The sequence below is a fragment of the Vigna angularis genome, chromosome 6, assembly GCF_016808095.1.
Source record: "Vigna angularis cultivar LongXiaoDou No.4 chromosome 6, ASM1680809v1, whole genome shotgun sequence".
Classification (NCBI taxonomy): domain Eukaryota; kingdom Viridiplantae; phylum Streptophyta; class Magnoliopsida; order Fabales; family Fabaceae; genus Vigna; species Vigna angularis.
In genome coordinates this window covers 7,945,457-7,957,311 of record NC_068975.1, presented here as the reverse complement: position 1 = coordinate 7,957,311, position 11,855 = coordinate 7,945,457, and the positions used below count along the sequence as shown (strand labels likewise).

The window sequence follows — 11,855 nt, the reverse complement described above, 5'->3', positions numbered from 1 at the left end:
TGAATTATTTGAAACTAATTATTTGCATTATTAAGTTTAAGGAATTATTGGATAATAATTTTGGACATTTGGAAGAAGAGAAATTAATATTGAAGAAGGGCCCAGCATGATTTGTCATTATTTGTTGAAGGGATTGAATTATTTGGCTTAAGAGAATGAAGGAGACGGAGAAGTTTCTTTTGTTTTAAAATGAAGAAGTGGTGCACTTAATTGGACGTGTGAAGGGAGCTCTTATCCTCACGTTTGTCTTTTCTTTGGAGTAAATTCACAGCACTAAATAGTGGAGGGCCCATGGTTTCATTATGCACCATCCTTGAGCACAAAACGTCTGGGATTTTGCTTTAAAAGAGGGAGGAGGTTCAGAGTTTGGAGGGAGAGGAGTCGTGTGGAGGAGGAGGCAGCAGGGGGCTGATCCAGTTTGCACACACAGCACGCACGGCAGTACCAGGTTTTACAGATAAAAGAACCATAGTTTCCAATTTCATTTTCTTTGTTTGCTATAATCAATTTCAATTCAATGTAAGTTTGATTTAATCTTCTGAACTTCCAAATATGTTACTATTTTTATTTTTCTCGTGTAATTTCATTTCTGCTGCTGTAATTTAAATTATGTTGTAATTAAAATTATGAACTTTGTTTTTCTACAATTTAATTTTTGGCTGTTGTTTTTATTCTGATGTAAATTATTTCACTTTGAATTAATTACTGTAATTTGGTTTTCTATATTTTGTGCAGTAATTCTGTTTCTGTTTTCATATTTTACAATTTACTGTTTTTCGTATTTGACTGTTTTACTGTATTTCTGTATTCTTTTTTTACTGTTTCTGTATTATTGTTATTTGGATTCTGCAATTCTGTATTTATTGTTTTGCTATTATTAATTACTGTTGTAATTTTATTTTCTAAAATTTACTGTTTTACTGTTTTGACTGTTTTCTGTATTTTTGTTTTCTGTATTTTCATTTTCTGTACTGCAGTTTTTTCTATTTCAGATTTACTGTTTTTGTTGTAAAAATTTACTGCTGTAATTTATTTTCTATTTCTACTATTTTCTGTATTTACTATGTACTGTATTTTCGTTTTTCTGTATTTTCGTTTTCTGTATTTTAGTTTTCTGTTCCAGATTTATTTTTTACTGTTTTACCTTGCTGTATTTTCGTTTTTACTGTAGCAAAATCGTTTTTACTGTTTAAATTTCGTTTCACTGTTTTAATTTTGTTTTTACCGTTGTAGTTTTATTTTTACGGTATGTTTTTACTAATGCTTTTATTTTTGTGTTTAACGTTTTACGTTTAGTGTTCCCACATTAATTTTATTTTGATATCTTTTACCCTTCGGTTTTTAATGTTTTGAATGTTACTTCACTGTTTTCACGTTTACTATTTTTAAAGTTAATTTTTAGTTTTAATTTAGTTCATTTGCAAAAAAAAAAACCAAAAAAATTTTAAAACCCCCCCACTTCGTGTTTAAATCGAAAACTAAACCACATTTGGTCCTTAAGAGACGACCTAGGAGTCAATTCCTAGACTATACTGTATTATTTAATGCACATCAAATTTGTACGGGTCGCGATGCTCGTATTAGAGGTATATCTACACCTTCCTCCATTTCCATTACTACAAAATCAATAGGGAATTTTAGTTAATCAACTTTAATCACAACATCTTCCACTACACCATAGGGATGCTTAATGGACCTATCTGGCATTTGCGAGATCATTGTTGTTGAGTTGACTTCAAGGCCACCAATCTTTTTTAGCATATCTAGGGACATCAAATTGACGCTAGACCCTAAGTCAACAAGAGCCTTTCCTATATCATGATTTCCAATGGTGCAGGAAATAGTGAAACTCCTTGGATCTTTGACTTTTGGAGGTAGAAATTTCTCAATAATTGCACTGCAATTTCCTTGCACTTCAATTGTTTCCTCATCTAAATACTTTTTCTTTTTACTGAGGAATTGCTTCACATATTTTGCATAAGCAGGAATTTGTTGTAGTGCTTAAGTCAAAGGCATAGTAATCTCAAGTTGATTAAATATCTTCTTGAACCGATCCATTTGTCTCTCTTTATCCTTTTGTGAAGTATTTTTAGGATAATTAAGGAAGTTGTTTCACCAACAATTTCTCTTTTTTTCTTTCATCTTCCTTCTTGTTTCTACTTTCTTCTTCTTCAATTAACTTCTTTTGATCATCCTCTTCTTGTGCTTGAATCTCTTTATTTGTTGGCTTCTCCTTGTAATCAAACCCCACTTCTTTTCCACTTCTGGTTATTATGACATTACATTCCTCCATGGGTTGAACTTCATTCTTAGCCACAAGTTTCTCTCAGATTTCTCATCAAGCTTCTCAGCAAGTTAACCCACTTGTGTCTCCAAGTTTCTAATAGAAGCTTCAGTGCTTTTATGGTTGGAGATGGATACTTACATGAACTGGTGAAGTGTTTCCTCCAACTTTGAAGTCCTATCAGCTAAAGAAAGTTGTTGTTGAAATTGTTGTTGTGGTGGTCTACTAGAACTAGCTTGACCCATGCTAGGATGAGGTCTCAATACTTGATTATAATTTCCAAAATTTCCTTGACGGCCTAGATAACACTCTAGATTTACATGTTTTTCTTTGTTAAAAATCATTTCTTAGATTTCTTTAGTTTTTAATTTTCTAGAATTAAGATTGATTAGTATAAATAGGGTAAAAATAGGTTTTTGATAGAAATAGTGTTAATTTTCCCTTTTTAGTTAAATAAAATAGGTTTTTAAATAATTAGGTATTTTCTCTTTTAGAAAAATATTAAGAAAATTTAAAATAGAATTTCATTTCTTTTAGGCTCTATTTTTCACTTTATTTTACCAGTTTGTTTTTTTTAATTGATATGTTAATATTTGTAGATATTAATGAAGAAAGGGGCTGGTGCTAAATGAATTGAAGAGGGCCAAGCAGTAGGTTGAAGTGTGCTGAGATTGACTGGGCCAAAAAATGCTGGGCCAAGGCTGAATGGATGGAAACTAGGCCGTTGTTGGTTTCACTCGTTCAAATCGTTGCTGTTCTGGAATGGCTGATTCTTGCTGCAATGGAGTTGGGCTGAAGCCCTTTTGGATGGTTTAATGAAACGCAACGTTTCATGCTGCGAGAAGGGGAAAAGGCTGGGAGTTCCCTATACTTCGTGCTTCATTTGTGCAAGAGGGAGCTTCTTTCCCCAAATTCTCTCAACCCTGCACCTAGGGTTCGTGTTCCAACAAAAGAGAAGAACCAGAGTAGTGATTAAGAACACAAGCTACAAGGCCCAAAAGGAAGCCGGCCCAGAAGCTAATCGGACCGGAGAAGCAGAATCGTGATCGGAGGTATGCTGGGCTGGAATGGTTGACGAGTAAAGCTTTTGGAGACCGTTGGATCAAGGAGAAGCTCGAAGCGTCAAAGCAAGGTTTCCCCTCTCCCATTTTGATCTTTTCCCCCTTTCTTTTCTCTTTTCGTTTTTCGACCCTATATAAAGGGCTTTCACGATGTAAATACATATACAGAGAACACTTCTTCACACACTTTTAACCTTTTTAGTTTACAGTTCTCCGTTCTAGAGTTTAGGGTTTTATTCGCTTTTTTTAGAATAGGATATTGTTCTTGATTCTGGATTTCGCTGATGAGATTCATGGAACCGTGACAATCCGTGAGCTCCTCATTAGGTGATTTCTGGTAAAGTGTTTGTAATTTTCCTTTTTCCATATTAATAAAGTTAAAATTCGTATTCTCGTTTACGTTTTGATTTTGTTCACTATTTTTGATTTCTGTGCTTGTTATGTTTGAGAAATTGAATTGGACTCTGATTCTCTGCATCTTTGAAATTCCTTTTTGGAATCAAATGACTCCGTAGTGAGCATTCATTTTCGAGATGTCTTCTCGAGTCAGAGATGAGTCCAATGCATGATTCATTTGAATTTGTGTTTTTATTCTGTCTATACTTTTGTTAATCTTTTGATTGCACATGATTTTACTTTTGTAGAAATAGCATTCTTTGATTCTGCTTCATAATTTCTGGTTGATTTAGTTCAGAGGTGTTTTGTATATTGGTGGAATGAATGAGTGGAAATAGTCAAAATTAGGTTCTGAAATATGAGCTAGAATACCCCATGGTGGGATTCACCTTAAGAGGATGTCTTCCTGAGATTCGTAACACTCTTTTATTCACTCTAATGTGCATTTACCTTTGAATTAAATTCTGCTTTGAGATTTTTTATTGTTTTGATAGTAATCGACTTGATTCTGTGTTGATTCCCTAAGTTTTGAATTAGTTGAATTGTGCATGTTAAATTTTCTAATTTGGTATTGTTTTGTTTCACCATTGAGATTCTATAGTTCAATTTCATTTTCGTTCATATAGCTTTTAAATTTCCAATTTGAGTTGCTTGTTTCCAGTTTTAGTTTTAAGTCATTTTAGTGTCATGTAATTCTCATATTAGTTTAGTTTCTATTTCTGTCTTAGGTAGTTTAGATTTTTATTTTCTTTTATTTTTTTAGTTCATATTCTTTCTTTCCTTAAACAGATTTTCTTATTCTTTTTAATTTCATTGTTTCGTTTTCTATTTCCCCACCTTGTTTTTATAGTTAAATAGTAAATAATTACAAGAATTAACTTTACACTCTGAAGCTTAATCATAGTTGAGTCCTTGGATTGATCCTTGGTTATCCCTCTACTACATTAGTGGGGAAACTGAGTTTGTTCTGTTTTTGCGCGACGAAAAACAGTTTAACAGGCCTTGATTTCCCATGTAATTAACCTCCTCCTTAACATTGAATTGAATAACACACTGTCCATTTTAATGCTCTCCACCACACAATTCACAACCTTTCATAGTTTGAATATGTTGTGCCTGAGATACAGTTTGGAGTTCTATTGGTTATTGTGACAACTTTTTCATCAAAGATTGAAACTGTTGAGTCATGATTTTATTTTGAGCTAGTAAGGCATCTTGGGATTGCAATTCAAACATGCCTTTCTTTTGCGTTTGCACTCTCTCACTTTGGACATCGTTATCACTAGATGCCATATTCTCTGTTAACTCATGTGCCTCATCAGGCGTCTTCCACCTAATGTTACCTCCAACTGAGGCATCTAGCATTAACTTAGTGTGAGATTTAAAACCTGCTAAGAAAAGATTTAATTGAGTAGGCACATCAAATCCATTAATTGGAGTTTTTCTTAACAATCCCTTGAACCTATCCCATATTTGACTCAACGACTCTTCGGGCTCTTGTTGAAAGGAGGAAATTTCTTGCTTTCCTTTATTGATCTTGGATTGGGGGAAATATTTGTTCAAAAACTTTGCCACTACATCATCCCAAATAGTCAGACTTCCTTCAGGAAAAGAATTTAGCGAAAGCTTGGCATTTCCAGCCAAAGAAAAGGGAAAAAGACTTAGTTTGATTGCTACATCTAGCACATGTAAAATTTTCACAGTGTTACAGATCTCATTAAAAGTTGTCAGATGATCGTAAGGATTTTCGTGGGACAGTCCAGTAAACTGATTGCTCTGAATAAGATGAATCAACGCTGGCTTCACTTCCATATGAGCAGCATTCACCACAGGTCGGGCTATACTATTGAAGGTTAAAGGTATTGACACAACATCATAATCTTCCAAAGTATGCCTAACTCTTGGTTGTTCATCATCATGATTTCCCTCCATATCCTTATCCTCTTGATATGAAGAAGAAAAAGTGTTGGAAGTAGCAAGCAAGCTAAATTCTCTAGCTTCTTTTTTCCTATTTTCTTTCCTATGTCTACTGTTATTCCTACAACTGTTCTCTCAATCTCAGAATCAAACAATAAATTTTCAGATTTTCTGCTTCTCATGTAGACCAACAATCTCAAGTGATCAACCGAAAGAAATAATAACAGAAACAAAACACAATATATATACAAAAATTAAAAACAATGGATATACAGATAATGGAACATAATTGAAATTGATAAACAATCAATAATTGAAATAACAATAACAATCAAATTCCCCGGCAACGACGCCAAAAACTTGATAACCTTTTGGTAAGTATACCAAATCGTTCAAGTAATACAGTGCATTAAGTTAAGAGTATCGTTCTCCCAAGGGAATTTGAGTTACGTTATTCAATTAAAATTATTTATCAAGATCAATTACTGATCATAACATTTGTGATTTCAATTTGGAATTAACAACGTAAAAATTTAAGATTGAAAAATATGATAAAAGATCACTTGAATTTGTCTTTGACTAACATTACAGTAAAATCCTGGACAACATACATTCTCTGTTCAAGCATTCACATAAGAGCAATCTTGGTTTAAGGAATTATTTTCATGATCATGGAATCATACATGAAAGCTCATGTGTAGGCACACCACAACAAAATGGTAGAGTGGAGCGCAAACATAGGCACATTCTAAATATGGCTAGTGCACTACAATTCCAAGCTCATTTTCCAATTGAATTTTGGGGAGAATGTGTATTGGCTGCATGTCATTTGATAAATAGAACGCCTACCCCATTGTTGCATGGCAAGACTCCTTATGAGATTTTATATGGAACACCCCCTTCACTTACACACCTTAGAGTTGTTGGGTGCTTATGTTATGTGCATAATTAAAATCACAAGGGAGATAAGTTTGCAACTAGAAGCAGAATAGGTGTCTTTCTGGGATATCCTTATGGACAAAAAGGATGGAGAATGTATGACTTAGAGTTAGGAATTTTCTTTGTCTCAAGAGATGCTATTTTTTTTAAGATCAATTTCCCTATGTCATGGATCAATTGCCTATTTCCTATGATGATAGTAAGCAAACTAGCCTTGTTGTTTCATTCTCTTCTCAAGACATGGTTGCTACACCTACAATCAATACTATATTCGATGGAAGAACAATAAACACTAACTCCACTACAACAACTATTAAGGCACAACAACAAACTGAACAATGTTTTATTTATCTAACACAACAAGGAGATACAACATCCGAGAGGGAAACAAGAAACACTGACTCCACTAAAACATTGGGATGTGGTCATCGCATCAAATTTCCATCTACTAAGCTATGCGATTTTGTGACTAACACAGTTTTCCAGATAAACCCCTCCATGTGTTCCACCACTCTATCATGCTCCCCAGGTAGGCCATATCGCTTGGCAATAAGTTGAAATAAATTTTCTTTACCACATAGGCATTTTTTGGCAGCTACAACTACAGGGACAGAACCACGAACCTTTGCTAAAGTTGTCAAAGACCCAAGATGGCTCCTTGCAATGCAGCAAGAAATTCAAGCTCTCGAAGTGCAATGATTTCCTTCGGGCAAAAAGGCCATCGGGTGCAAATGGGTCTATTGAACGGTTCAAAGCTTGACTCGTGATTTTGGGTAATCATCAAGTTGAAGGCCTAGACTATCGTGAGACTTTTGCACCTGTGGCCAAGATGGTTACTGTTAGAACATTCCTTTCTGTTGTAGTTGCCAAGAAATTAGAACTTCACCAAATGGATGTCCATAATGCTTTCTTACATGGTGATCTTGATGAAGAAGTGTACATGAAGATGCCTCCTAGTTTTACCAATCAACGATCCAACCAAGTTTGCAAGTTACACAAGTCTTTGTAAGACTTAAGACAAGCTCCTCGCTGCTGGTTTGCAAAGCTAGCCGGAGCTCTTAAAAAGTATGGTTTTTCTCAATCATATTCTGATTATTCTCTTTTCACTCTATCTCGAGATCACATTCAGGTTAATGTTTTAGTCTATGCTGACGATATTATCATCTCTGACAACAATAGTAAAGTTATTATGTCCTTTAAGACATATTTAAGTGCTTGTTTCCACATGAAAGATCTTTGCCTATTAAAATATTTTTTGGGCATCGGAGTGGCTCGTAGTCCTATTGGCATTCTATTGTGTCAACACAAATATGCACTTGATATTATTACTGAGGCTGGTTTACCGGGAGCTAAACCTGCAAGTTTCCTCTTAGATCAAAATCATCAACTTTTCTTGGCCACAGGCACTCCTTTGTCAAACCCTAAACAATGTTGAAGGTTGGTGGGGCGTTTAATCTATCTCACCGTAAGCCGACCTGTACTCTGTCCATATCCTTGCTCAATTCATGCAAACACCCTGTTAACACCTCAGCAAGTGTACCGAATCATATCAAGTAATAATAAATGGTAAGACCAATTATCGTTTCCCAAGAGACTCACGACACTAAATAGTTATGTGATTACTCAACTAATTACGACTTTAAAGAAGAAATTTTTGGGGGTTTTGAATGCAAATGCAATAAAATAAACATGAATGCAATTTGATCAATTGAGGCTAAACACAAGAATGAATGGATGAAGTTGATGATATTTTTGTTGGGTTTAGATTTCACCTAATTTACTCTCATGCATATATGAATTCATCTTCTTCATTAATGTTAATGCCACTTTCTAATTTACCTTAAACCTGATGTCTCGGTGAAGAAAGCCTACTCCTAATTACTAGTTCACAATGTCTTGTTTCTCTAGCAATTAATCAAGCATTACATTCACACAGAAGCTTAAAGGCAACCAACCCTCCTATCTCATTGTCTAGGTAATATTGCTTTTGGGAGAATTTCCCTAGTTCTAGATTTTCTCATATCTGTCCATAGTGACAAAATCAATAATCATGCAATTGAATGAGTTAAACAACGCATGCATAGAGTGTAGAGGAAAAACCCTAACAATTAATGAAGTAAAGCATTTTATAATAAGAATCAATTCAATACATGAGAGTTTAAGAGGTTACATCTTTCCCAACAACAAATAAGGTTTAGTTCCCCATTATCATGGAGAAACTAGATGAACAATGGAATGAAAGAGATAGAAAAACCCTAGAAACTGAAGAGGAGACTCCCGCATTACCAAATCTGCCCCCAAAGGGTGAAAATGTCGCGCCGCCGCCACCAAACCCTAGCATCGTCATCACCGAACTCCAAAATGACAACTAGTTACACTCAGAAAAACCACAAAACCAAGAGTCGTGATTCCTTCATTCTCCGCCATTAACGCACCTGCAGAAGAACAGAACCCCTCATTGCGCCACCACTCAATGCGTCGTCGCATTGTAACATCCGATCTTTGGGATGTCCCGATTACGTGTAAAATTTAAAATTTTTAAATTTTAATCACATCGTGGAAATCCAATTATATAATACCAAAATTACTAAAATTAAAACGAAATAAAATAAATCCAATTACATTGTTTCTAAAATTTATAACACAAAACTTTAGATAACACAAGTCTTTTTCCCACTCTCGTGTGTTTATCATGCATCTGCAACATCTGCTCCCGTATAACCAAAAGTTATACGATCATTGCGAGACACACACAACCACAAACACAAACAAATATGGGTAAGCTACCACAGCACAACCAATAACAATAAAATCTATACATAAGAAGCAAACACAAACCTAATAACAAATCAATCATCTACAGCGCTATCTTACTAACAAAATCCTTTTTACACCCTTACCATCATCATTATCCTCATTAACCCTTTCACGAGTCTACCATCAACGTTATCCTATCAACAAAGTCTCCAACACATCGTCACTACAAATTCCCATCATCATCAAGAAAGACATTGGTTTGTCTCCTGTACCCAACCATACCACCTATAGCTTCCCCATACAGGCTCATAACCATACCACCTGTAGCTTCCCCAGACAGGCTCATAATCATACCACCTGTAGCTTCCCCAAGTTCATAATCAAACCACCTGTAGCTTCCCTATAAAGGTTCATAATCAAACCACTTGTAGCTTCCCCACACAGGTTCATAATCAAACCACCTGTAGCTTCCCTATATAGGTTCATAATCATACCACTTGTAGCTTCCCCATACAGGCCCATATAACATAGTAGATAGTCCAAAAGTCAGGATTTACGGTACAAGATAGACATGTCTCTCTCTCTTCAAGTGTATACCACTTAACAAGACCCCAACTTCACCCGAAGCTATTCAATTTGTAACTCAATTTATCCATCTTCACTTTTTTTTTAAAACTTATAATTTCATAAAGTCAATCAAACATAATTGATAATAAAACTAAATACTATCTACCTCATCATTCACACCTTAACATATAAAAATTCATCATATTCAATGTGAATCCAATAAAGATATACCTCGTGGTTCCACTCAAACAATAATCACAAAAATATATTATTTAACATCTAGACAAAAGTAACAACTTATTCCATTATTTCCTTTTTAAACCATTAATAATTAAGACTTCATTATTTTTCTTTTCCAACCCAATTAATTTTATTTCCAATTTTATTTTCAATTACTTTTATTTCCAATTAATATTAATAATTTTATTTCCATAATTATAAAAATAATAATTTAATAATTATTATAAATTAATGTTTTCCCTTTTTCTCCCTTTTACAATTTATTTTTATTAATAATAATGAATCCTGTAGACCTAATATAGTTCAAATCCAATTTCAAACCAATTTAGTTCTAGCCCAATTTCAAACCAGAAATCCAACATTGACCTACAGGCCCAACTTAAGTCCAAATGCACCAAACATAGTCAACGTTGCTAAAAATTTGGACCCGCATCCACCAGGACCACCCATGGCTATTTCACTAGCACAACCACCATAGAGATAACGGTTGGAAAACCGTTATTTTTATACTTAATTTTGATATTAAAAACAACCTTTATGACTTAGAAACTAGCTTGGAATCATGTTTTTACATAAGTTTTGGAAATAAGAGAGTTGGATGGGTTTTATGCTTGGTTTTCCTTATTTTGGCAGGAATTAAGATGAATTAAATGAAAAAATTTGAAGTAGTAAGGAGGTGGACTCAACAAAGGAAGTAAAAGTGCACAAAAGAAGAGACGCATTCACCGCTCAGCTCAACTTTTACTGCTGAGCGGCGTTTTGAAGCACCGCAGTCACCGCTAAGGGCTAAAACTGCAGCTGAGCGTCATCTTGAAGAGCCGCACTTACCGCTGAGCGGCAAAAGTGTCGTTGAGCGCCATTTAATTGGACTTGGGCCTATTTTCTATAATTTTTAATAAAAGCACTCTCCAAAGAGTTCTCTACAGTTTTTCCTTCTCCCCCCTTCATAAAATCACTCTTTCAACCACTTTTGCATCAAGTTTCCATCCAAGTTTGGAGTTTGGTAAGAGCATTGCTGTTAGGGGCTGATTTTTTTCACATTCCTAGAGTATTCTTCACTCATCTAGCATCTCCACCCAAATAAGTACAAGAATTTTACATTCTAGGTTTTTTAAAAGCATGAATTGGTATGAACATGGTTGTCTAAGCATGATTCTTGATGGATTTTGATTTTTGTGCATGATTACATGAATTAATTATTGTTTGGACCGATTAAACTACTTGATTTGGGTCTGGAACTAGGAAGATTGCATGTGGATGGAGATTAGAAGCATTTTTGGAGCATTTTGCAAAATCTGCAGAATCGCCGCTCAGCGGAAATTTCCCCTAAGCGCGATTTCTACAGAATGGTGTTTTGAGTCTTTTTGCTTGTTGGTTTTGCTGCTCAGGTTGTGCTTAGGGGTTTTGTTTGCCCTCAGCGGTGATAGGAATGGTTTTAAGGAGTTTTTTGTGGTCTACTAACGCTTAACAATATGTCTTGTGGTTTTGTGAATTGTGTTTGATGTAGAGATGGCCTCCTTATCGGGCAAAAGAATCAAGACTATAGGATCCAAGAGGAAGGATAAGGAACCAAAACGCTCTTATTCTTGCAAGTTCCTTTCCTACAAGCATGAGCGCCATTTCAGTATTGTCCAAGATAGAAGGCTATTGATGGAAAGGAAGGCTGGGTTGATACTTAATTTTGCTCCACAGTT

At 34.9% G+C, this 11,855-nt stretch overlaps 1 long non-coding RNA gene across 1 annotated transcript; it reads left to right on the top strand.

Moving 5' to 3' along the window:
• The first annotated feature begins 200 nt into the window (after positions 1-200).
• On the top strand, positions 201-3,744 carry LOC108342950 (uncharacterized). Its single transcript, XR_001833447.2, has 2 exons — positions 201-448; positions 2,884-3,744. It is a non-coding gene; the product is annotated as an uncharacterized LOC108342950 (long non-coding RNA).
• The last annotated feature ends 8,111 nt before the right edge of the window (positions 3,745-11,855 follow it).